Here is a 27,958-nt window from a genome sequence, read left to right on the forward strand (position 1 = left end):
TCAGACATGGCTGATTACAAAATACAGGTGGAGACCGGCAAGGTCATCCAGGTCATGACTGCATCTCTATCACAATGGTGGGGTCCCAAGGCCAGAGTAAAATGCTCCTTTTAGATAGTTTTTGCCTTGAGTTTTATACCAGGAGCTGTAAGTGGAAGTAAAATTTGGGAGAATTGGCTGCAGGTGCAGACCGTGGCGGCCGCATGACTCGCGGGCAGGCACGGGGGTTTGAGTAGGGGGGGCAGGGGCGCGAGGGAGCACAAAGAAAAACCATTTTAAATTACATTTACCTTGCCTCTGGTCCTGCTGCTGCGACTTTGCTCCTGCTCTCCTCGTGGGACAGGAAGCATGGCTCCCCTGACCAATGCAGCATTGTGATTGGTTTTGAGCTCCCTGGTTCGACGCTCAACCAGGAAATCGGGGGGGGGGGGTCATGGGCTTGTTTGACTGGTTTGGGCGGCCCGAGAGCGCTGACCAAACAGTCATTGTGCACTTGGTAGTGGGCAAACCTCTCCACTCCATGAGCAGATCGGCCCCACCTGCAAAGGAAGGAAACCTAAAATGAGTAGTTTTTATATTTCCTTTCCACTACTCAAAGCAGTGGGCAGACGCTCGGCAGATGAGCTGCCACTGTGTGCAGAAGAGGGTGGAAGTAGTAAGGTGCCTGTGTTGTGTACGTTATGTACATACTATTGTTTATGCAGCATCACATGTTAATTCATGGCGCTACATACCGGAGATCAAAATTGGAGCATCGGGGCAGAGCGCACACTACCACTGTAGTTTTGTGTCACTGCTGGTGTTTTGCGTAGCGCACTGCACCCATCGCTTGTGGCGCCTGTGGTTAGTTTTGATGGTTACTTCTCGCTTGCCCTGCTTTCTATCACTCACCCCCTTCCCCGCCCCCCTCACTCTCATTTTCTGGGATTCTCCCAGAGGATATTATTCCTACAGCCCTGATTTATTTGTCCTGTCCTGGTCTTGCTCTCTTCCTGGCCTCCTTCTCTCCTCACTTGGTTCTCTAATTTCGCTGCTCTCCCTGCCGCGTCCTCTCTCCTCCAGGTCTTGCTGGACAAACAGTTTTCTCGCTCTTACTGCTACGGTTTTACCTTTTATCTGTGAACAATTGGTGATCGCCTCTGCCCAAAATCAAAATTTCTTTTTCTTTCATTGCCTACAGTCTCTGCTCGCCAGGCCCTGAACCTTGTTTCCTTTTCTCTTAAGTTACTTATTTCCACACTTTGCCTTTCCTTCATTGTTTCTACATTCAATTTTTTTCCCATCAGTTCTTCACCACAAAGCGTTCTTTTTCCACCGCTGTGTGTCTCCGTTCTACACCTCCACTGATCTCTTTCAACAGTTATTGGTTTCATCACTGTTAGACCTGTCAGGCCTAGGGTGGTCTTACCCTGTTTTTTTGCCCTTGTTGCCTCATTTTTGCTGCCATCTTTTTGTTAGCCCTAGGTCTCTGGGCGCCTTACCACTGTCAAACATTACTGAGGTACAGGTGCTCTCTCCTAATAACATGGCTGCCACAAGCCCCTGCTACTGGGGAGTGGCTATTGCATACATGCACTAGTGGTTAGGAGCAGGCTGGGGCATCTTGATACTGTATCTTTACCATCCCGCCTTTTTGTCCCATAGAGAGATATGTGAAGCTCCTGGAACCTTTCAGCCCTGGGATGGATTATGCTTTGCCGCCAGGATGGTCACCTGACCAAGGGGTATAAGAAGAAAGGACGGAAACTGATCTAGTTAGTTGGGGCACCACTGGACCTGGGGGAACCTCTGCTGGAGTGTAGGCGGTTGGGCCTAGGGGAGAAACCTACACTACTAGGACTGACTGAGTCTAGACCCTGCTGTACCCAAGTTAGATGAGGGACTCTCCCTGCCTACTGATCTTGCCCAGTAAGTGGGAGCCCTGGGGACCAACTCCAGTGTGCTGCAGGGAACCATCCTGCCCTTCTATGCCTGCCAACTCAACCCCTATTCTCCCCCCCAGGAACCTGCAACGGAGACCAGATGTCCACTCCCCCTTCTCCCCCCCCCCCCCCCCACCCAAAGAGGCGCTGTGCCATCCAGGCGCTGTAAGTAAGGAGGGGACTGCCTGCTGTAGATGCTGCTGATCAGGAACTGCCGGTGAAGCGCTGTGCCCCTTAGCGCTGAACTGCGTCCCCCCCCCCCCCCCCTAGTGCGATTGGATTGGAACTGCTGTGCCCCTGCCTGTTTAGACTCCCAAGCGCTGTGCCACCTCTTAGCGCTATGTAATCCTAATATCCCCGAACTGCTGCTGTGCCCTTGCGTGTGAAGACCTTCCAGCTCTGTGGACGCTGAGCGCTGCAAGCCCCATTCACCGCCGCCGCCCGGGTACATATGATCTAGCGCTGTGCTAGTGGAAGCGCTAACTGCCCAAGTCACTGTCGCGGGCCCCTGCTCCGCTGAAGAAGCGCTGCATCTGCCATCACCGCCACATCCCGGTACCTGCATATTGGTGCTGTGCGCTGGGAGCGCTCACCTGACTAGATTTACCGCCGCGGCCCTGGCGCCTGCTGAGCAGGCACTGCATCGCCTGAGAACCGCCGCTGCGGCCCCTGAAGCCTGGGACGGCTGCCGCGGAAGGCCGCGTTAGGCCCAGAGCGTGACGTCTGCTGCACCACATGGCAGCCGCGGCCCCATTGGTTCTGGTGGCCACTCCCTCTGGGAGCTGCCATCCTATTGGCTCCTGCTGCCCGGCCTCCACAACGTGGCAACCCCATTGGATTCTGGGCCGAGGAGAGGCCCGGAGCCCACAGAGCATCGACATGGGGGCTCCAAAGACAACTGGACCCCTCCTTCCCTTTTCCCCCTCCCCCCCAGTGGGACAGAGCCACACAGGCCTACGGAGGCCCAAAGCATACAGGTAACTCCCCCTGGGGCAGGGCAGAAATCATAGGGGGAAGCGGGGCTGTCGAGGAGCCTCGTGAGATCAGAGTGGCAGCCCCGTGACTGCCCCTCCCCTCAGGGGGCTGCAACCGGGCCCTGCAGGCCCATCAATCTTCATTGTGGAGCGGTTGGGCCGGGCCTGAGACTGTGATAAATGAGGAGGACTGGCCCCCTGGATTAGGCCTTCTTCTCTGCCCTTTGCAGAGTGCTCCTACACAGGAAATGTTGCCTGAAATATCCCTACCAACCCAGTGATGCCCTGAATAATGTGAACATTGAAATGTTGTGCCTATGATGCCCTAGTTACCGAGAACCTTGTTATGGGCCTGAAGTTTTAGAGTAAGTTACGACTGTTTTGCGCAGAAATGAATTGACTGTCGTTTGGAGATTCGCTGACCCATTGATGTGAATGAATTAATTGTTGCCCTGCAATGCACTGCTTCATTTATCTGAATGAACTAATTGTTGCCCTGCGAATATCTGTTTTAGCTACTTGAATGAATTGACTGCTATCTTGAAATTACCTCTGTTATTCCTGAAATGAATTTATACGCCATGTCTTGCCTTAGATAAAATATCTTGTTTTAACAAACAACCTGGTGTGGTGTCCTTCATTGTGTGTGCATTACTAAATCCGTGTGGGTGAGTGCTGCACAACTGCTTTACACATTGCCTTCGGGTGCCTTCCTACCTCGTGCCAAGCTACCACGTCGGAATTGGTGACCCCAGTTCTAACAATCACTCCAAGTTTATTCTGAAGTTTGCTTGCAGTACTTCTGCATGCAACCTGAGTCCTCTCTAAGATTCCAGCTGAAGCAAATCCATTTTCTTTACTGTTTATTTGAAGAGCAGGGTAGTGTTCTTTGGTTCACTCTTTTTTTAAACTCAAAAATTAGCTACTGCTCATGTAAATCCTGATAATTGAGATATAAGACCAAATTGGAGGTCCGTCTCATGAGTCAAGCTTTTGAAGATGCACCTGGAGGATTAATGATCAGTACCCTCTCGTTTAGGCTTCTTGGCACCACATGTAAATACCCCTTCACCCCCAACCTTGAGGCAATAAAGACCCTCTTTCCATTAGGATGCATCTTATTGAGGCACGACTCATCTGGAGAAATCCCATTGGCTGGCTATGCCAGAGCAGAGGCAGCTGCACAAGTATGCTTCATATTTTAGTCCTAATTTAATTACTTGAGCAAAATTATGACTAAACTATGGCAAATCATTTGCTTGAAGTAAGGCTGATGCTGCTTTGAGGCATTGCAGATCATCAGTGACCAAGGGATTTGAATGTAAGATGTCCAGCCCCCCCTTACACTGAATTGTTGCTCATCTCCGTTTTAAAAGGTACTATCAGTGACATGGCTCACTATCATTGGCTCCGAAAGAATCCATTTTCATCAGTTGCAACTAAATTCGCTTAAAGTCCAAAAGCCACTAAATGCTCTGCCTCTAATCCCATATCACTACTAAATGTGGACGCTAAGATCTTCACCACCATTTTAGCGACATGCCTGTCCCACACCCGCCTCCAGATGCAAGGACTTATAGACCCAGATCATGCAGGCTTTAAACTTAAGCGAAACTGTAGTGACTACACAACGTGTCACCTTGTGGACAAGGTCCAGCGTTCTTGGATACAGCACACTTTTCGATTGATGGAGAAAAAGCATTTGATGGGGTTCACATGCCTCCTCTCCATACTACGCTCCAGACTGTTAGCTTGGGGCAACGCTTTACACAATGGATATGGTGTAGCTTCTCTGGACATAAAGAAGTGATCCAAATAATGGCCTAATGTCCCAGCCCTTCGATGTTGCATGAGGAACGAGACTGGGGTGTGTCCTGTCACCACTCCTGTTCGCTTTGTACATGGAACATTTTGCAGGATGGGTGAGGGCAAACCCCCTATTTCCATGATTATGAAGGGTGACGGAGAACACAAACTGGGTTTGTACGCTAATGATGTCATGGTGGCACTGGCAGACCCCCTCCACTCCCTACCAGCCTTTCTGCAAGAACTGGAGGCTTTTGGGAAGGTCTTTGGGTTGACTAACTCCTAAAAGTCACAACTCCTTGGCCTTGCGGCCCTCCCAGACGGAACGGAATGCCATCGGGCTACTTTTTCCCTTCCAGTGGGCTTCACAGGGGGTGGAATATTTGGGCCTTCCATATTCACACCACAATACGACAGAAGACTGATATTACAGCCTTCTCTTGGTAAACATTCGCTGAACTGCAGAAGTGGAGATATTGTACGTTATCTTGGCTAGAGAGACTAGCAGCACTCATGCAAACCCTGCCTCTGGTAGCCTCGCCCCCCTACACACGTCCTCAATATGGTGGCATGGGGCTTCCTCATTTTGTGCACTATCAAACCGCGCAGCACCGCTACCTTGAACGGGCTAGGCCTGTCGCTGAAAAGCATTGTTTTTATCGACCAGGCAATTTCCAGGAATCTCATTTGGAGAATCCCTTGCCTTCCCAAGTCCCACCAACCTCGGGAGGTGTAAATCTCACCAGTGCTCTGGCCCACAGTGGGCACCTGGGATTAAGTGCAATTATCGAAGATGTTATCCACCCGGATCTCCGTTAACTCCAATATTGGGGAAACACAGATTTCCCACCGGCTTCCCAGGGAACAGACTATTGAGCGTGGCAGCACGCAAACTGCAAGAGAATATGCTTACCTCCTTTGGCACTCTGGCAAAGCACAGTAATTAGACACTGGGTAATGCAACCACCCGTATGGCCACATGCGAGTAGACGTCTGTTGCCATTTGAAAAATAGATCACTGGGATAAGTCTCCTGTAGAACATTTACACCCTTCTCAACACACCACAGCCCTATGTAAAGTGGCCAGCACAATTACGGTGAGGGGCAATTCACACTAAATAGTCAGATATCCAAAAGCGAGCTAACCCTTCAGCGCACACACTGCCACGTGTGGGGGGGGGTTTCAACTGGTACATCACTGGTACTATAGTCCTGAGCACAGTGGAAGCAAGGGGGAGACCCAGCGGGGTGAAGAGGGTGTGGGGCCATAGGGACCTTGACGCATCTCTAACGGGCTTCTCCTGGTCCTCACTGGCCAGGGCCTCTAGGTGTGCTATTCTGTACTATCATTCTTCGTATTCCAAACCAATGAAGCCTGCTTTAAACCTAAGACGTTCCAAAGTTCAACTCTGTTCCAGGCTCAGTGCAAGGGAAAACCACCGAAGCTTTGCAAGGTTGCACTCTCAAATGGATTTAATAAAACCTCTCCAGTTGAATTTGAACAAGGATTTTGTTTTAATAGTGATATTTCAACAGCCCTTTGTGGCAGCAAGGTCTCCTGCCACCTCACCCCTCTCACCTTCCCTGCTGAACACCTCCGTCTTAGCTGCGCCTCGGAGGAATTCGGTCAAAGATTCCGAGTGTCCAATTCAACCTCCGGGTCTGAAACCTGCCAGACTTCCCTGACTCGGTGTGACCATCGCCCACCTCCAGTGGGTCCTACTTATTGTTTTGCAGCTGGATGCACTATTGTGGTGTGTTCTGCGTTTCTTATGGGTGAAGATGTTACTCTGAAGTCAACTGGGTGTTTTTCTAAATTCATAGCTGCTCCTCTCTACACATTCCATACACTAACCAACCAATGCACTCCAAGAAGCCACACATGGGGCAGTGTTGGCTCGCGTTTCCAAGTCTCATAATGCACGATCTCAATTGGACATTTTGGCCTTGTTACTTAAACTCCTTTGATACCGAATTGGATGACGACATATGATGCAATCTCGGAATTTTACTTCCGGGTCAAATGAAGTGTTAAAGTGAATAATCGGAATAGTGACCCCCTTAATGCTTTGGAACGTGTGGAGCAGGTGCCGCCTGAGCTCTAATCTTTATTTAAAATACAAATAATTTTGTTAATGTGGACATGGCTGACACTCCGATCAATAGAGCCATTCCAAAGACTACTTCTACCAGACTGTACACCTTTTTCTTTATGCTTGTTTCGAACTCGTATTGCCTAAAGAATATCTGCAACTAAACTCGGATGCCCTGGAAAAGTGTTGCAGTGTGTGGTCTCTAAAATAAAACCAATCAAATTTCTCAGAATAAAGGAAACCATCAGTATGCAACTGACACTTGTGAAATATCTTTCACTCAGTTGGGTAACTTTCCACAAGCAATGGAAGTCCTCCAGAAAGCAATTTATACACCGCTACTGGTGGTCTATAATAAAGTTATCATTCATAGACTAGAACATGGCTACTATCTCTTACCTTTGAGCATAAGAAAGGTGCACAACGTTCAGGTCCCCTCTAATAAGCTGCCCGCATGCCTTCCTTCCTTAAAGCATAAAACGCAACGAATTTAAACCCATCGAATTTGCGACTTAATAACTGGTATAAAGAACAGAGGAAAAAACCAACCTTGACACTAGTGAATATGGGGCACATTATTTAAAAGAGGGTACAGCCCTGCACTGCACCTACTGGGGGAAAAAAATAAACTAATCCCAAACTATAGACTCCATCCGGAGATTGAGAATCTCTTAATTTCCCTATGCCTACCAAAAATGAATGTGTCCTTGTGTAATGTAACTGGTGCGCCTGTAAAGCACTCCAATACCTTTGAGTCGAGTTTGCGTTTTATAAAACTGCAAAAAAAAGTGATCACTAGTAAATCATGTATGATCTTGGTTGGTACAGAACTCATTCATATTTCTTGTGTTTTAGCACGCAGTGATGTTGTTAATGTGTATATACTTCTGCTTTGCTGAACAAGTCACTGCTTCATGTTTTCTTGATTGCACAGAGTGGTGGCTGGACCTTCTGACTCCCTATCCAAGCCTGAAATGACTTACCCCTTAACATCCGAGCTTCCTCCTCAATTCTTGAATTTCACAAGAAACTGAAGACCTGACTATTCACCTAGTCTCAGTCCTGGCTTGGCCCATGCCACTCCTGCTTCTCAGCACCACAATACCCTTTGGGGGTGGGGGAAGTATTGTGCTCTACAATTGCAATAATATAGGCTGTTGCACCCCAGCTCATCTGTACCAACTTTATACTAGCAATCCACAAAGAAGCACCTTGTTAGTTTCTCTAACTTTTATAGTCCGCTAGGTCTTGTGTGGAGCTCAGATTTCGTGGTAAGAATATATATATATATATATATATATATATATATATTTTTTTTTTTTTCCCCATTCCTACCACATCTGTTTGTCAAAGTCCAACTCCAGCAGACTTTTCAAGAACCTTCACTCAGAACTCTAATGTGCCAAACCTCACAAAACATTGCTAAAGAAATTCTATAAAGGTGCTGTGAGTAATCCGTAAGTGCACAGCAGAACACTACATGGTCATTGAATTACCTCGAATCCAGAGGACATGGGAGTGTAAAGTTCTAGGAAGGGGAAAAGAGGTTGGGGTCTAATCTAATACTCGTGGAAATCATCTCCTAGTCGGGGGGAAGGTGTCCTGATAATAAGTGTTTCGTTCAATTCACATGTCTGGGTTGATGGTGCTCCACAGTATGGGTTACTGCACGGGCATGGATCCGTCACCATGTTTCATGATCTTCAATAGTCCTTAATAAATCCGTGAAGGTGGATGGTAGATTTGTGGCAGAGGAACAGTGTAGGGCCAGTGTCTGCAAGTATTCTGGGATTTTGGGCCACTTACATTCATGACTGAAGAGAACCTTTGCTTTGATCCTGAATTCCTCTTGGAGCCGGTGAACGTTCAGGGGGAGCTTGATGAGGTCTTAACATTTGTTGAGTTTGTGTCTTATCTACCTGGGTCTATCTTGGAAATGGGTTTCTCAGAATTTATCAAAGCTGATGTTGCAGTAGTCCTGTGAGCTAGGACCAGGGCTCTTGTCCACTCCACATTATGGTCAGTTAGTAGTACCAGAAGACTATTTTTATTTTTTATTTTTATATATGGGGGATCTGGAGGTTAATACCAGTGACTAATTTGTCCTTGGTTCGAGTGGAAAGTCCGTTGGAGGCTTATATAGAGCTTAAGAGGGTGTCGCAGGAACATATTTTCAGAGTCCAAGTTATCCTAGCAGAAGGCTGGTAACCAAACTAAGCTTGAACACCTTATAGAAGAGACATGTACCACAACTGGTCCTTGGACAATTTCAAATGTTACGGGTCAGTCCTATTCTCTACCTGGGGCAGGTTGGTGTCACCTAAAATGCATCTTCCTTGCATTGGCTAGGCATCATATTCTATGGAGTGCCTTTTTATTGTTCTTGAGTGATATTTTCAATTTCTTCAATAAGACTCCCTCAACATCACTTCTTATTTTAACCTATTTGGCGCAGCTACCCTAGCCTCTGCAGAAGTTCACAACCCCCTCCTCCTAAAGTGGCGAAAGAACGAGCTGGAAGAAAGAAGAGAGACCTACAAGTGAGTTATTCTATTTCTGTGAACTTGTATAGCATAACACTTTGGCAACTGAGATGCAAACATCTCACTGTAGTTTATAACCAGTCCTTACAGGACCTCCTTATACTGTCAGCACTTTAAAGATGCCAATTTACACAGACCAATGAATACAAGTAATTTCTAATTTAACGTGTAGCTAAATATGAAGTAACGTTCCAAGGCCACGGTTTTTTTCCCTACAGGGGCGGTCGACAGTGGATCTGTGGTATTGAATGCTCGCCTCTGTGGGTTATCTGATTATTGTAAAACAAGAACTCAGGTCACTTACCTTCACTTTTGTGAGTTCCACTCCCTCCTTACTTCCTTACTGTGCATACTGATCAAGGTTTGTTGCAGGTGGGATGTCCCTAGTAGAAATGTTTAAGGGGCACTGCAATCTTATAAATAAAATGCTATAGAAATGGTGCGGCTCCCATCCCACATTACCACACCTTCGCCACCCAATTCCCCTTTCCTCTTTGGGAACATTTTCCAACATGTATCCTTTGGCCCTTGCCCCTGTGTTCAGCACTCTCCCCAGTGAGCTTTGGTCTAATAAGCACATGTACATAGATATATACATACAACTGATGGGCCCAGCAGTCAATTGTCCCTTTAAGGGTCAGAGTGACCTTTATGGTAATCTGGCAGTGCCCAAAAAGCTGGTCTGAGAGCACAGTGTGTGGCCTGTTTGTCATATGTTCATCTCGAATAACAACAAATCTTTGAATGCAGAAAATACAAATATATGCAGTTTCCTATACCTTCCAAAATCTGTACAGCCTTTTTTTTTTTAACCATTCACTCAATCCATCCCACCACACGCTTGGACGATCCCAATTCCTCTGGCCTATCTGAAGGATCCATCAATTCGTCACTCCCTTATGGACAAAAATTGAACTCTTTCCAACAAGGATCCCTCTGAATGTCTGAAAATGGGCCAAGTTTCTCCCCTAGTAAAATTATATAATTTTTTTTTTTTAAAGGCCAGAATGGCCTAAACCACTTCTGACATGTATCCAATCTGCCTTTACTGGCTAAATTGGTAAAAAAAAAAAAAATGCACCCATGATCAACTATGCAAACACATAAAAGCATTTTGACTTGAGATTTTCATGAGCTCTTGGTTACCTGTGAGTGTTCATTGAATAACGATGTAATACAAATGGCTGTCATTTTGCTCTACTTAAAAGGCAGGATTTTAGAACTCTTTTCAGACTGAAGTAGTCACTGCCACTTTTCTCCTGTCTTCTCTATCCTTTGATCCTGCCAGGTGGAGAGTGTACCACGAAGCTTTTCCAAGATGCATCGATGTGGGTAACGTCACGGAACTAGACTCGAACGTTAAATACTCCATCACTAAATCACTTACTTTTGCCCTCAAGAACGAAGCTTCGTAAGTATTGAGTGTCATGGTGATTAGAACAAATGTTGGTGCTTCAAGAGACCCTTCTCCTCTATAGCAATTGTACTTCTTAAATGACCGTGGCCTCTTGCAATTGAAATCGTATGACTCTCGTAAGGTTTTTCTTTAGAATGTTGATCTTTGACTGTAGCCTGTACTGCAGACTGCATAGTGTTCAGAGCGCGGGCCCGCTTTAAGAACCTTAGTACGAATGGACCGCTGTTCTGTTGAGCGTATCTTAAAACAAACCATGTCCTGCATCCACTCCATATGAACTGCAGAGTAAAAGAAAGGTCTTTTGCTCTTATGACCAAAAGAGATTCGAAATAACTTTAAGATTCACTTCAGTTGTAGCCATCTAAGCGTTCAGTTATGGTCTGTGCATGTTATGCGCAAACATTGTTTAATTATCTGCGTGAGTCTTATCGCCTTGATTTAGCTGAATTACCTAGATGTGATGGTGTTAAATGAAGTAATGTAACTGCAGCAGGGCCAGACTGGGAACCCAAAGCAGCCTGGTAAATTTCGTCAGACCAGCCTCTGTATGCTGAGCAGCAAGTGAGCCTGACCACTGCAAGAAGGGTTCGGGGTGCGGGGGGGGGGGGGGGTCGGGGAATTGCAGAAATGGTGAATTGCATAACTTATTTCAGTACATATTCAATTGTATTCGATTTTTAAACATAGTAAATGATGGGCTTCCAGTGCACCAGGATGCAACAATCTTTGTTGGGGGCTCGTCGACTTTTTCCCTCATGATCCACCTCCAACGTGCCCCTTTTCTCTCCAGTGCCTCACATTTGTATCCTATCTCCTATCATACCAGATGATGATGATGGAGCTCTTTACATCAAACAGAAAATGGATAATACATGTGTACTTCAGTGTACATAAAATGTTCCACCAGACAAAAGGCACTAAGCAGTGTAGGCATATTTTTAAGATGCTTGGGCTGGAGAGGCACACACTCTGGATGCCAAATGTAACCGTGGTTGGGGTTACACTTACTAATGTATTTCTACCCACACAAACCATTTTTAGCATAATTAGACAATCCACTACTGGAAAACACATGACTTTCTATTCTGAACCATGCAGTTTACAAGCAACATTTTGATGGTAGTTCATAGCTCACTCTTCTAGATTACTATTGTAACTTATGAACTGCACAGTAACAAAACTATTTCTCTGACAAAAGCAGCAACCCACAGAGCTATGCACATAAACAAATGTATATGATCTGCATGGTACGCATTCATTGCAGTGGGCATATAAACCCTGGGCACTCCCTAGATGAGTAAATAATGCTACTAGACAAAACTCCAGCAAGAAGATTAATCACCAAATATATCTTGACCCTTTCATTGTGGCAGAAAAGTGCTCAATAATATACCAATAACTCTGCAGTGGGTGCTTAAACTATACCATAGGTCAAAACACAGGCAAACTGGAAACAAAACGTGAGTGATGTGTGGCTTATACTGGCCTGCTGAATTTGTTACTTAAACGGTCTCTTCTCTACCCCCACCCCCCCTTCCAGCCTCCTGGGGAAACACCAGTGCCTGCTACGACCAGTCCGGCCTTGAGCTCCAATAGCAGTGGAAGCTTTAGAGATTGGTTTGGTGCATACAGTCATACCTGAAATTACATCTCAGTCACCGAATCATAAGGGGGGGTGGGGGTGGGGGGGGGAGAGAATTGATACACGGCAATGTTCAGACACATAGCTAGGGCATGCTCAGCTGATGCCAACACCCATTACCAACAATGCTCCTCTCCAGGTGACACTACTTGAGAAATACTACAGGTTGACCAAGTTTGCTTGGCAACAATTTAGCAAAACAACCAACGTACAAACGCCACCAAGGTAGTCTCCTAATCCATATCGGTTTTGACTCTTTACACAGGCCTTCTTTATTAGGCTGTCTTTGCCTTTCTTGCTTGACACTATCAGTTTGTAGCTCAGGATTTAACGGAACTGATGTCCCCCCTGGTTTCATACAATCAGTCATTATTTCCGTTAAAAAATAGTTTGTTTCTGAGTCCTCTTCTAACCCATTGCCTCCATCTTTACAGTTTTTGTCATGATACTTTGTCCAAAAATATTCTTTCATTAGGAAATGTTTGCATCGTACTCTTCCCAAACTTTGGAACAGATGTATTTCATATAGCATTCTTCCTTTATTCTAGATTAGTCACCTTAAAATGTTTCGCTAATAGTGTACTGCTTTGTCACTATCAGCAAATGTTAACAAATAGCGTTTGAATTCATGTTTGTCAGAATCCATCTTTTGAAGAACCAGAGAACACCATGTTCAAATACCCTTTCCATTATGCATTTTTCTTGATGTGATGGTTCTTAGTAAAGCCATCCTTTCTCTCCTAGAACGCTGGAAATCAAACTGAAAGGATTGTTTGGTCGCCAGGAATCCTGGAAATCACTTGAAGACCTCAAGCGCGTTTTAAGAACTCATAATACTGCTACTTCAGGTAGGAAAGTTCCTTTGACAAAGCTTGTGTGTGTGTGTGTAGCTAACTTTAAGCAACTTGATTTCTGAGGGTTGGCTGGTATTCAAGCACTCTTTACAATTCAATTACAATTTAATGATTACCAAATATTGAACACCCAGATGTTTCCTTATAAACAAGGGATTTATGAATATTTTCTGGCTTGCGGGCTTGTTCTGTATTCGAAATCTAGCTTTTTTTGCCTCCTTTTCCTGCTCATCGGATACGAGTGTTCGAGCGGAGGAATGAGTGAGCTTGGCACTTGAAATCCCTAGGCACATCTCTGGTTAAGCACTGTAATTTATACACCAGAGTAACCTATTCCAGATGCAGATTTAAGCACACAGGTCTTCATCTGACTGAACTGAAAAGGACCATGATTAAAATTGGAGTACAATGGTCAGGCTGAAAAGCAGGCTTAACCTCAAAGTTGAGACTTCTTGCTGCCCTGTACTTGCACAACCTCTATGGCCATTTCTATTTGTCTGTTGCCCTTTTCTATAGCACTACATGGCCCAGGGGCTTTGAGCTGCTTTAAACAAAGCCCCAGTTGCATTAAACAAGACCAGATTATTTTATTGGGCACAAGGAGGTTAAACGATTTTCCCAGAATCACTGGATATTGAGGGGACTCTGGGACTTGAACCTGCTTCCAAAGTTCACACCCTCTCTTGGAGATGCACTCAGCTGGCAGCATCCATTGCCCCACTCAAGCACACCATTGATACTCAGGACGTTGTACCCACTTCCACCTTATTACTTCAAATGTTCCCATATATGCAACTCACTTTGCCAGCTAACCTCTCTCTCTCCTGTTGGAGGGAATCCTGTAATATGCATCACCAACGATGCACTGTACTTGGCTTGTGATCTTCTCTCGTGAGTTTAAGTGAAATGATGGTGTCCATATTGGCTTGTGTTTAAGCCCATTGAACACTGTGGGGGCTCGAGGAGTGACTATCTGCCGCAATAACTCCTCCTGTGAGGGCTGTGCTGCCTTCTCTAGCCGCACCACTCAAGGGTGAGGTGTGTGGCACAACTGGTGGTTGCAGAAGTGAACTCTTTGCTTTATGTTCACTACTCACCAGTGCAAGCTTATAAGTAAAGCAACAGTCAGTCAAAAAGCTTTTATTTCGGTATAATACCATAAAAAGACAAATACCTATTTACAATAAAAATGATTCAAATCAATTGCATTAGATATAATCCATCATAAACACCTTATTTTAGAATTAAAACACAATTGCAAGCATTATTAGTAAGGACAAAATAGAACAATATTCAATCCTTAAATAGTCACATATCTAAACATGCTTTCGCTACATCCCAAGAAGATCATCATTGCAGACAAATTAATACCTGACATTTAGTAATTTTTTACACCTAGAGAACCACATGGAAAGGTGGAATCTAGCCGTTGCAAAAACTATCATAGGGGTGGTGTCCTATTTGAGGATTCTAAACACCTCCTGATAGTCCCTAAGGCCCCTGGACTTACAGAGTTGAAGAATCCACTTTTTTCTTGCCGTGGCGTAGAGGGCAAAAAAGGACTACATGCAACTCTGACTCACAAGTATCAATACATTCTGGGCAAGAGCTCGTGAGACCAGGCGCATTAGACCATCTATGGGTGAAAGCCCTTAGTGGTAGTGAGCCGTGTCTAAACTGAATGTAAAGTTTCTTGGCCAATGGGGGCTGAATAATGTCCAAAAATGATTCAAAATGGGGACTAGTCTTAATGTCCAAGAAGGTGTTGGTAAGCCTACCCAAGGAAGAGTGTAATAGGGTTTCCTTTCAATACTGCTGTAAGGCCCCCAATCCATGATTTCTTAGTTAACATACAGCAAGACTCTTCAGGAGCCGACCACAAAGCCCCCTTTCCTATAAGGTAGCAAAGGTTCTTAACATGCATCAGCCATGAGATTTTCCCCAGATTCCCTCTTGACCAAATATCACCAAGATCCTGCCTATAACTCACAAGCTCGGGTGTAGACCAGAGTCGTCTCCAATACAGGAGTGAGCGGATCAGGGCAATCTCTTCAATGGGAACTAAACCCAAATTCCATTTTAGGGAGATTAAGGGGGTACTCGAGGGTAATTTCGGGAGTCTCCTAATGAAAGAGTTCTCAATTGAAGTTAGAGGGGCGATGCTGCAATGTCCCCATAGCTCTGCGCCATAAAGCGCACCCCCTATAGCTTGAGATTTATACATTTCCATAGGAGGGCCCAGGGGTTTAGATGAGGTATTATTAAAAGCCTTCAAAATAACCCCCACAGTTTGTGCTAACTTCAAATTGGCCTTCGCCATATGAGACCCCCATTTCATTTCATCATTCAGAGTAACCCCCAGATAATCAAATGTGGATACACGATCCAACTCTGTACCATCCATCTGGGGTGAGGACAATTGGCTGGGCTAGCGCAGAAAACCATGAATTTAGCTTTAGATAAATTCAATTCCAGACCCCTGATTTTACAAAAGGAGCAAAATTCCTCTAAGGAACGCTGGATGCCCATAAATGATTTTGACAGTAAAAGCGTGTCATCCGCGAACATTAGGGCAGGTATCTTGCGCCCAATGTTCCCTCTAATTATTTTCCTCTGTGTGCGGCAGAGTAATGTCTCTGTGCGCTGCAGCCAAGGCTATGTGCGCCAAGAACCTGACCACGCGTGTAGACCAGGGCTTTGAGTAGGATCAAAATACTGGGGGATCTTTCAAAGGGGCGTAACCAATGCAATTAAGGGTGTGGCTTAAAAGCAATTAAGCTAAAAATATGTGCATCGCATAGTGTGCCACCCTACTGATATTTTGCTGCTTCTGTCATTGCATCCAGATATACAATACAAGTAACATTACACCTACAAGAAGCCAAGACTATTGGCTTTGTCAATGGTTGTTTTTTGCATCAAGTTGTATATAATATTGAAAATGATCCGCTCTTGTGGTTGGGGTTGTGGCTTAATACTCGAGCTGTCTATTTAGGAGATGGGTTTTTAGTCTCGGGTCAGCCTAACATCCTGTGATTCTGGGCAAATCAATTAATTTCCCCATGCATACAAAAAAATATATAATAATAAATCATGTAAAGCACTCCCATACTTTTTGAGTTGAGTTTGCACTATATAAAAACTTGCTGCATTTCTTTTCTAAATGTGGGGTAGAAACCATAACAGATGGAGAAAGAATTAGGAAAATAGTGGGAAAGAGAAAGGGAGACCAGAAAGGAAGAATGAAATATAGGAAATATGAAAAGAAGGAAGAAACTGTGACAAGAAGGAGAGGTCAATAAAAGGATGGATACAAAGGTGAAAGGTTTGAGAGATTGAAGAGTAAAGTTATATTTGCAAGGGTGGGTGCACGTAGGAATGGATTGAAGGATGAATGTTTGGGTAGATGGAAACCTGGGTGAAAGGATGGGTGATTGATAAAAGGTGGTTGAAATGATGGATGGATGGATGGATGGATGGAATGGTAAAGGAAGGATGGATGGATTAGATGAAAAGTCAGACGGATGGGAGCATGAATAGACAGGTGAACTGGACTCTGGATGAACGGCTTAAAGGGTGGAGAGATTAATAGATAGGAGGGATGAAAGGACCTCTTCTAGGGAGGACAGACCTTACTAGCTTCACTCTCCTGATGGCATTTGAGGTACCGATCAAATTGGGGGGGGGTATTTTAGTTTGCTTTTTGCCTACCCCTGTGTCCACAACACGTCTTCGACAACAGCTAAAGGCTGTCTATAGGCAAGACCTGGCATTTTAAAAGCGGGCGGCGGCGAGAACGAGTGCGTTCTTCACACGGGACACTGCGTGCTCGGTGCCTTAAAGGTGCGCAGGCGCGTACGTTAGAGGGAACACTGGTGACCACACTCTGTGGCCCAGCTCAGATGAAAAGCACTATCTGTCTTCCTCTTACTTTCCTCTGGCGTGCAGACTCACACTAGCAAAAGCTGAGGTCCGGTTTTCCCTGCTTGGTGTGATCCACTCTAGTCTATGCCACTCCACTCGAATAAACTTCACAACACCCCAATCTACTCAAATCCATTCCACTCTTCTCTTCTCCTTGCCACTCCACTCTATGTACTTAAATCTATGGCGCTCAACCTCACTCTGCGACACACTAACTTTTAGCCATGCTGAACAGCAGCCACACTTGTGTACGTCACGGTTAGAACATATTACCATGCATAGGTGAGAACTATTGGCTTTACCAATTAATGTTTGTTTGTTTCTAACCATAAAAATAGATCAGTCTAAGGTTGGCATACACAAATTTACTAAAATAACCCATCCCAAATATCAGGGGGGAAAATGAAATAAAAGCAGACTAGCTTTTCCTACTAGTTATGGCCCTGAAGTGAGCTACTTTGTAGGCAGGTGTGCACTGAAGAGAGACCACGGCCGAAGTGGGCTGACTCATTCTGTGTTTTTCTTTTTTAATTGCTGGCTGACTAATCGCAAATCTGCTGCTTCTTTTCATGTCAGTGTAAGGGAAAAAATGATTCTGAACATGTAATCGATGCGTTTTATAAAATTCTGCACAAAAAGAATTACACTTCAGTTTATCTGAGTCAGGGTTACATTTGTTTGGGTGATAGCTAAGGTAACTGCAAAATAATAGCAGCAAACACTGTTTCTGTTTGAACACTGATTTTTTTCTGGTGCATGGGTTCAACAACCATGTAAGAACTTTGTACCCGTGACTGGTGCGAGTACTGGGCTAGTTCTGCGCCATGTTTGAACGCTTGGGACGCTTCTGTTCCAAAAAGGAGACAGCAGGGAGGGCGCTTGGAGGAGGAATGTAACTTTTTTTTTTAAAGTGCACTGTTAGCACATTGTATCCTATTTCTGCCCGAGAGAAGGGCCTGTGCGAAGCTGCAGCGGCCACAGTGCCTATGTTTGGTCGGCCCGTGGCCAGTGCACGGAGGCAGGGTGATGCACTTTTTTCCCCCCTCGTGCTGCTTCTCTGACATCCTGCTGTTGTGGTGTGCAGTGTGTATTATCATCAGACAGAGCCTCGGCAGGCAAAAGCAAGCTGTCAGGAAGCAAACTTTGTATTATTAAATGTATATTGCGCACACTGCGTCCTAGCAGTCCAAGTGCCCGTGGCAAGCTGTCACACCGAGCTGCGGCTGTGATGGTGGCTTCTAGAGCAAGCATGACCGCGCTTTGTGGCCCCTCCGTAGGTTTCTAATACACGGATCTTCTGTCGCTTACATTACTGATGTGACCGTGCAACAACCGCTCTAGATTGGAGACCTGGGACTGTGCTGAGACCATGTCTTTGGGACTTCTGCATTGGCAGAGGGTTGGCTCCCTAGCTAACCAAACACGTGATCAGAGACCAACGATCGCATCAAGATTCACAAACACACAAGTAAACTGTGGTAAGTAGCAGTACAAGGTTCCCTGCCGGACAATGCATGTGCGACACAAACCCACACTCGTCCACCCTCCTCCACTCAACCGTGCAGCAGCGATGCCAGTTCACCAAAATCCCAGTGGAGACGGAAGTGACATCACGCCCTTTAACAGCCCCCCGATGACTTCACCTGATTGACCCTTTATTCCAGCCTTCCCTGTACTGCGTAGGGACATGGAGAAGGAGGAAACAGTAAACGTGGTGTACTCTTTTCTGTTCCTTCTGCTGCCTCATGACCTTTGAGTAAGGGTAATGCAAAATAGGCAGTGCCAGCCCAGGGTACCAGCTGCTGCCCTTCGGAATACAAACTCATATCACTGTGAGAAAAGGGAGTGCCTCAGGCAACCGGGAAATTGCCGTTTTTCGCCGCTCGCATTTAAAAAGCGGGCGGCGGCGAGAACGTGTGCGCGCTTCACAAGGGTCACTGCGCGCTCGGTACCTTAAAGGTGCGCGGGCGCGCAGCCGCGCGGGTTAGAGGGAACTATGCTTGCGCCCCGCTAATATTGGGCAATCCAGATTATTAGCACACAATAAGCACACCATCAACCCGTTAATTAAGAGGGAAAATAGTGTTGGAACCAGAACACATCCCTGCCTCACGCCCTTTTCAACCGGAAATGGGCCTGAAATTTGCCCACATCTCCCGTATCTCACCCTTGCATAAGTACCTTCATGCATACGTTTAAATAAATGGCAGAGATAAGGGGGAGCACCCATCTCCATTAATAATACCCATAATTTCTCTCTTTCGACCATATCCAATGCGGACCGAAGGTCCACGAAGATCAAATACAAATTGCCAGCCCCCATAGAAACTGTCTTCCAGTAGATCAACTGTAGCCTGAACAGTTGATCAATGGTGGAAACTTTTGCTCGAACGCCCGCTTGGAGAGAGGTTAAAATTTCATTTTCCTTCATCCAAATCAGTAATCTTGTTAAGAGCACACGAGCTAACAGCTTCTGTTAAACATCGATCAGGCTTATGGGGCGATAATTGGCCGGGTCCAGAGGTGAAGATTTTTTGTGGATGGGTATAATTTCGGGTCCTAACCATGTATGGGGAATTTTAAGGCCCTGCAAGATAGCATTGAAGTGTACGCGAATGTAGGGAGCCCATATTTTTATTTTGCTTCGATAATCACCCGGAATCCTATCGAGGCCCGGGGCTTTCCCCACAGATATGGTACTGAGAGCCAACTCAATTTCCAAAAGGGTGAAAGGTCGGCTCTCCAGATCCACATATTCTGGATGCGCCACAACAATATCATTTGGCCGGATTACTGCATCTAATCTACTATCGATATTACTGAGCGAATAGAGGGGCTGGAAGTACTCCAGCCAAACCTCCTCGCTAAGATTGGGAATGATAGCAGACGGACTTTCTGCCGAACCCGTTCGCACAAGATTCCAAAATGCCCGTAGGTCACGAGCTTCTAATGCTGACTTCATACTTGACCACTTTGAGTCCTCCCACTCCGATTTAGCCGCTTTTATCAGGTTTTTATAGTGAACCCTCGCGGCTGATGGTTGCCTGAGAACCCTCTTTTACTTCCCTAATCAGAACAGACTTTGCCAACCTACAACTTTTGTTGTACCAGTGGTCATTCTTTGGGGTCCTAGGCCTCTGTAAAGCAACATGTCTGTCACCCTGAATACTACCTCAAACACTGTGTGCTGTGCTATTGGCTGATCCAGAATGTGAATGACATTGGCAACAAAGGTAGTGGCTGAACTGTGCTGACACCCCGCCCATGCCATGTATGCTGCCCTGTGGCTGGATTCCAAATGTGAACAAAAAGATAGCAATGCATGAAAGGAGCCTCATTAAATTATATTGTTTTATTACATGATTCTGGAGTGATAGGTACAGCTACAAATAACTGACACTTAAATGTTATAAACCACCATAGCTCCACACATTTCCATAAAACCATATGTAGGTGAAGTGCCACTTTCGTTATCCAGCATTGTGCTTCCCATAGTGCACAATAGCCTGAATCCCACATCGGGGAGCAATCTTTAGCATCATGTAAAAAATTTTTTGCAATGAGTAAAAGAATCTAGAATACCTGCTATTAAAGGCCCCAATGTATTCATATCCTGGTAGAGCGCACATACTTTTAGCCTCTGCCTCCCACCTGCCAATCCTTTTTTTCCTGCCATGGGATGAAGCCCTGATCCTTTGTGAGATGTCGCTGCCCCCACACGTTAGTCTGCTACTGACCTCTGTATTGTAGGCCTTCACGGGGGTCACACCCTCCTCCTGAATTTCCTTTCCTTAAAAGGATGCTGGACCAATCCAGAGCAAGGGGGTTTCCCCCGTTAATGTAGGGCTACCTGCTGGGGGGGGGGGGCGGGGTACCTATGCTCTCTGCTTCCACTCACACTCCCATATTCCCTGGTGCTGACGTCCGCATATCTGAGCCCACCAGGCACGTTCGCTGTGGGCACCTGATAGTCTGGCGTTGTCTCCACGGCCCACTCTTCTTCCGATAGCTCTTACCACATCCCTTCACCTTTCTTCCTTGAGTTGGTGCGCTCATCCTTATCCATCACATGCTTCCCATCGCGTGTTAACCATACATTGTGGTAGGGAGGTTCTATGTCCATTGGCACCAGTGGTTGAAGTGGGGATGATCTGAGGGGGACGGCGTGCCCATACTTTAATTTCAAAGGAGCAGTTCCCCTACTTTCGGTGTAAAGACAACCTTCCCAGGACGGTTAATTCAGAGAGTTGAAATGCTTCAGCTGAAGTGTCCGGCAGGGAGTCTCCTGTGCCGTGAGACTGAAGAAGGGGCAGATAGCTAAACAAACAATCCTGCCTGGGTGCCTGCTTCCCTGAACGGAAAGTAGATGTGCGTAACGGATCATTCTGCAGATGTGAAGGGGGCTTGGAAGTCGGTATTTTCTTTAATTGTTAAGTCTCTTGAAGCTTTCTGATGACGCACACTTCTTTTTGAAAGGTATTGCAAGTTAGCTACTAGCTAATATGTTTTGGTACTTTAAAAATTATAAACAAAATTGCACTGCACACAGTCTGGCTATTACTAAAAACGTATGTTGTAAGCTTTTTATCTTTTCATCTGGAAGCCTTTTGCATTTTTTGTGGCAGCCTATCTTGTACTGTGTGTAATGAAAGTTTAAAATAACTTGAATGTTCAGTGCTTCTGTCAGACTGGGACCTCGTAGCTCTAAACTACACAAGTCTCTATTCTCCACTGCACAAACCAGGATTCAATTCTGTCTCTGGTGCAGAGCATTCACTAATAGATGTCTCAATATGATAGTGCATTTTTCACTCATTAATATAACTTGCATTTATTTTTCATTTGAGGTCTGTATTTTCGATGTAGTTACTTGAAGGTGAAGGATCCAGAAAAGCCACACCTCTGACCACACCCCCTCACTTACTCCGCCCCATTACACACTAGCATAAGTTCCCATACTTTTTAATGCATCAGCAGGGTAGCACCAGTTCATGCTCTGTGCTCCGAGTGTTAAGAATAAATTAATTTAGCTCTAATAAATATGCCATGCCTACTACAAAAATTATACAGGTTAATTTCTATTTTCTACGGTAATAGGCTCTTCATTCCAATTCCATCAAATACAAAAAACACTCCCTGGCAAATAAGATCTAAGCGGACAAACCACAAAAGTAGGCCAGCGGATTCTAGAGAAGTGAGAAGAACCTATTCCCTGAAGGATAACCGCACTCACAAATGGAAAATATTTTCTAGACTGTAATCTTATTCCCATTCCTGTTCTTTCTGTCGCATAGAGTATGTGTCCCAACACTGGAGAGAAGATGCTTTCTTTGGGTACCAGTTCCTCAATGGCGTTGATCCAATGATGATCAAGAAGTGCAGCGAAATCCCGGCCAACTTCCCAGTGACGGACAGCATGGTGGCCAGCATCCTGGGGCCAAAGACCAACCTTACTGCGGAGTTACAGGTATGTACATTTGATCTTGGTTTCCAGAGACCTGCAAACTGATGTGTAATGGATTCTGCTGGAGGCTCCACCAGATCTTTTCTCTAGGTGTGGCTTGACCTGTCTGCAAGAGCTATTGTTACTAGCTCTTAAACCTGCACATAAAGTTGGTTTGCCCTTTGGCCAGAGGACTATTTCTCTCTCTCTTCGTTTCTTGCATCTTATACTTCATCTCTCCAGTGCATTGAATGCTGAATAAAGTTAATTTTCTCAAATATGTATTGTGTACAGCAATAAATTAAACTGTTTTTTCACTGCAGCAGTGGAAGCCACGCGCACATATATATGTAACAGCAGCGAACTTGCAAATGATGAAATATAGTTTAATACACTGAATTCTTGTTACTCTCTGGACACTCTGCATATCAAAAGCAGACCTAACTTGCGCCAAGGCTTTCTTTAGATTCTCATTAGATAGATGTTAGTTATGACTTTTCTGACTCTTGGGGGGGGGGGGGGGGGAGGGGGGGTTGCAGCCTATGGGAGTCTTTGTTATACCTGACGTCTCTGGGTGTGTATTGGTATTTGAGTATGTTACTTCCTTTTTCACTTGAGCTGCCCAGCATTTTGTGGCACTCAATGTTAACTAGTGTTGTAGGGTGCAGATATCCTTTGTGTAGTGCTTTGACCAGGAGAGGATGCAGGCCAGAGCCATTCTGAATGGTTTGGGAGGTTACTCTGCTTCATCCTTCTGAAGCTGAATGGGAGTAGCTCTGAATTTGGCAGCAGCTTTTACACTTTTGTGATTGAATATTGTGCCTGGCACTATCCAAAACAGACCTTTTAAAGGGAGCAGTGTAAAATCTGGGTACCAGACAAGCCGAACAGGTGTGCCACAAACTTTCCCCTCCAGATGTATGCTCCCACATTCAGTTGTCATGCAGTGTCTTATTGACAGCACATCCTTCTGTTGCCATATTTTACTAAATCTCAAAGATGACCACCTCAATCATTGAAAACCTTGATTTTCCGGAATGGGTCCCGTAAACTCCTAAGGCTTAGTGAATGTCTCTGTGCCACGCTACCAGGGCTGGGATGCCTACATGTAGCTATACACGTTCTTTTAGAATAGATTCTTTGAAATATAGAACACTACTTAGTTGCATTCTATATGAATGACGTGAATTGAATATTTTAGGATAAAATGTTTGTTTTACTAAATGTAAAACCATAAATTTACCTCCTGCCTAGGTCAATTGACCTTGGTTGGATCCTGTTGAAATCTGAGTCTGGATTCAATAATGCATACTATGTTTTTGTTCCTGAAACTGGAGTGAGTATCAGGACAATTGGACATTACTAGGTTGCATAATGACCAGCCTTGTAGGGGGCAGCTTGAGCATATATTACTTGACTTGTTTCAGAGGCACTCTTTAGTGATGGATACCAAGCCTCTGAGGGTCCACCCTTTTTCCCTATCAAAGCACTGAATGTGACCTGCTCTGCATCCTCTTCTGCTGCTTGGGATCGATCACATAGCCCTTTTTTTTTTTTTAAATGTCTTTTAGTCCTGTGACATGCATACTACTTCTTCAGTACCCTGGACGATACTTACTGTGGCATGTAGGAGTCAGAGACCATGCACTAGGGTATTACCACCATCCAGTTGAGTGGAAGGGCTTGAATATCAGCTCTGTAGCTTTCTTTTTTGGAATAAGCAGTTTCTCTCTTGTTAACACCAGTGCAGGACTGACAGTTTTTATTAAATTTTATTTTTATTTTGGTGAGGGTGTGACTGGTGTCTAGAATGAATCCAAGTGAAATGGCATTCAGCAAGAGTTTGTGATCAAGCTGTAAAGGTTCATGTCAGTGAGCCCAGGTATGTACTGCATCTTGTTTGTTCTTGGCAAATACCAGAAATTCAGTCTTGGTTGGGTTGTTTCAGGTTGGTGCTTGACATCCAGGTCTTGATGATGTATAGGCAGCGTTTGAGGTGTTAGATGTGTGAAGCTGATACTTTTAAGCAAAGTTGTTTCGTCTGTATAATGGTGAATCTTGATGTTGTTTGAGTAGAGCACCACATGGTCATGGCCATGTAAATGCTAAAGATGACAGACCGTAGGAAACATTGGAACTCCACACATCATGGGGATCTTTTGAGACCTGGAGGTACCCATGTGAACAGTCTGGTGTCTGCTGGAAAGGTAGGTAGAGAACCAGTGAAGGATATTGCCAGATAATCTAATTTGCAACTCAAGGGTGTCTATGAGAGAGATGGTCAACTGTGTCGAAGGCAGCTGGGTGGTCAGCAATTGCAGGAGATGGGGTTTATCTTAAACTGTAATAAAAGCATGGTATACAATGTGCAAGGTTTACCTGGAAGTATCCATGCTGCAGTGATTTGAAGCAAGATTGGTAGTCATGCAGGGGATCGTTATAATTGATATCAATGTAGAGTTAAACAGATTGCATTTTGGAAAATTGCTGATTAATGGCAGGTGAGTGGTGGGCCAGTAGTTAGCAAGGTCTAGTGTAGGTTTATTTAGGAGTGGAACAATCTAACCTGTCTTGAGAGCTGCTGAGACGATTCCTTGAGTGACGGAAGCATCGACAATTGTAAGTAGGGTTAAGAGCATCCCCAGAGTTTTGAAGGATGATTAGACCTAGTCAGAAGTGGCTTTGAGGGAGTCAAGCATGTCTGTCGGGTCTCTGAGCTAAGGCTGTGAAGAGTGGCCATGATGGGGTTCTACAGGAAGAGGTGGGTGTACAAGATGAAGCAGGCTTTGCGTCTCTGAATTTTCTGGTTTTTTTCACTGACAAGTTGATGGTATTGCACTTTACTGTGAGGAATAGCTGAGTCCAGCAGGGGGGTTGATGTGATGCTGGTCTTCAATGGCTTTCTTGTTCTGTATGTTGCATGAAGGGACTTCTGAGCACCTCTAGATACTGAAGTTCTGTTTATATTCTAGTTTCGTTCTTGTCTGCAGATGGGTGGTTCGTCAGCAACGCCTTTAGAATACCAGGTGCCGAAGACTTTGGCATGCACTTGCATGTTATAATCGTTTGGATGTTCACATAGCGTTCCGAAACAATGTTTTCCTTGTTTAGAATGGTGTTGGAATCGGATGTGGAGTTGGTGTGAGAACTCTGTTCAAGCATTAGGTTCTCCATGGATATGTACTCCAAGGATCTGAAGGTTTGATCTTCTTTTTGTGCTGACCTAGATTTAAAAGTAGTACATTGCCATCCCCATTTTATTGCACAACATGGTCAGTACAGTGCAAGAGCACAAGTGGTTTACATTGGATTGTTTATGATGAGAAGGGAAAGGATGTTGCCTTTTATAGTGTATTGGTTGTGGCGTTCTGTACCCCATTATGTATCTTGAGGGTCTCTGGGAAGTTCTAGCAAATTTGTCATGAATGCCTGAGGAAAGTGTTGCTACTCCCATTAGCCAGTGTGCCACCCTGTACTTGTTAGTACATGCAAAAGGTGTCCAGTGGCTTCTTAAATGGGTAACATTTGGGGAAATAGGGGAGGGAGTCTCAAAGGGCAAAAAACGTTCATGGCATATTGTTGCTCCTGCCTAAAGATGTAGGCTTATGCAGAAGTAGGTAAGTAAGGTACCAAACTTGTTGGCATCTGAACAGAGCCAAGCAGACATCCAGAAGAAAATCCAATTGGAAGTCTGATTGTAAAAGAGCAAAAATTGGGAACAACCATGGTAGCAAGTGGGTGTTAAACGCAACACAGGAAAGGAATGAATGCGTTATGCCTCCTGTAGGAAGGTGGATACCTGACTATGGTTACCCCCAAATTTTTGCCTAGTGTCTAGCTGGTTTTTCGACTTAGTTGGCCTGAGATCCTGCTATTCAGGATCTCAGCCTGGCTGTTCTCTCTTTAAAATGGACTCCATGTACCCTAGGTACATACCCAATTGGTTGGATCACCCTGTCAGCCCCTGTACCAGTGTACACTAGGTACCCAGGGCATTGGTGTACCCAAGGCCTGCCAAGGGCTGCAGCATGTATTATGCCACCCCAGGCTTGGCCTAACGATTTGACACAACTGGCTGATCACTCAGCTGGGGTAAGTTGGTGTAATCACCTCTTACTTAGGTGTAGTATACCTATACCTAACCTTAAATGGGACACCTGGTAACCTATAAGTCACTCCTATGGCAGGCCTTAACAATCCTGAAGGCAGAGTGCTTGGTTCCATGTGAGATGGTGCTCTGGCATGAGCTGAGCCTGTCTGCAGTGGTCGGAACAACTTCCCTCTACTGTTTCCAGATATCGTCATACCATATACTCTTAAGGGCATTATGAACCTCGCGGTTAAATGCTATCTTTGGTTTGGCTTTATCAAAACATGTCGAGTAAGGTGTCATACGAATTGGAATACTAACCCCTCGCCAAATCTGGCGACGGGGTTAGCATTCCACCCTTCTAGAGGGACACGACATGTACAGTGCCTGAAACCCGGGTAAAATCAGACATAGCCTCAGCTCCACAAAATGGATGCTGCCACCACAGACACAAGTCTGCCCTCCTGCTGCTGGGAGTCCTTCCAGCTTGGGAGGTGTGGACAAAGGGTTTCCTGCCAGGGGAGGTGCGTGCACCACCCCAGACAGGATTTTGTGTATTGGTCAGGTAGGGCTTGAAAGAAACCAGACATGCCTGTGGCTCACAAGGAGCCTCGGTGCATATGCCAGTTCAAACCGGTCCTGGGGCCCACCAGTCCCGGGCCTGGGGCGAGCTGGACAAAGGATTGGGGGTGTAACCACCCCCCTTCCTGGTCCCACCCATAGGGAGGGACCTAGCAGGTAGTCCGGCCCCTAGAATCCGAATAAAGGTAGGAGCTGTGTCCTAAGACTTCAGACATCCTGGAATCAACTTGAAACTAAGAAGAAGACGGGAACTTCGACGCTCTGCCGCACAGAGGACTGAAGCCAATCTCCCCTGTGGTCAGGGAGTGACCACCTTGCTAACGCAAGCACCATCCAGCGAATCAACGTCTGCTTTGCCGCCGCCTCCCGCCGGAGTCCGAGCCCAGAGACTGACAAGACCTGGACCTCCAGACCTCTCACCGCCCGATCCACAGTCCCTGCAAAGAGGAGACCCGTGGAGGCACCGAGACACGTGGAGCCAGCCATCTTGGAACGACTACGACAAGCTGACAAGTGCAACAACCGAGGCTCCCTCCAAGTTGTGCTTTGGGTCCTGAGAAGCCCAACCCTCGAGCAGCATCTGCACCAAAGGTGAGCCCTCCAGCATCTCCACGATCTGCGTGGGGCCCTTCTGCATTTTGCCACTCGACGCGCCTAACCGGTTGCTG

General features: G+C 45.6%; 1 pseudogene across 1 annotated transcript in view; it reads left to right on the forward strand.

Moving 5' to 3' along the window:
• The window catches only part of LOC146780367 (polyunsaturated fatty acid lipoxygenase ALOX15B-like), a 101,295-nt pseudogene that overhangs the window by 21,170 nt on the left and 52,167 nt on the right, over positions 1–27,958 (forward strand). Inside the window, exons 2-5 of the transcript XR_014972386.1 lie at positions 9,251–9,335; positions 10,627–10,749; positions 13,142–13,245; positions 22,470–22,642. The product of XR_014972386.1 is annotated as a polyunsaturated fatty acid lipoxygenase ALOX15B-like (transcript). The remainder of the gene's footprint in view (positions 1–9,250; positions 9,336–10,626; positions 10,750–13,141; positions 13,246–22,469; positions 22,643–27,958) is intronic.

This window comes from Triturus cristatus, chromosome 12, assembly GCF_964204655.1.
Source record: "Triturus cristatus chromosome 12, aTriCri1.1, whole genome shotgun sequence".
Lineage (NCBI taxonomy): Eukaryota > Metazoa > Chordata > Amphibia > Caudata > Salamandridae > Triturus > Triturus cristatus.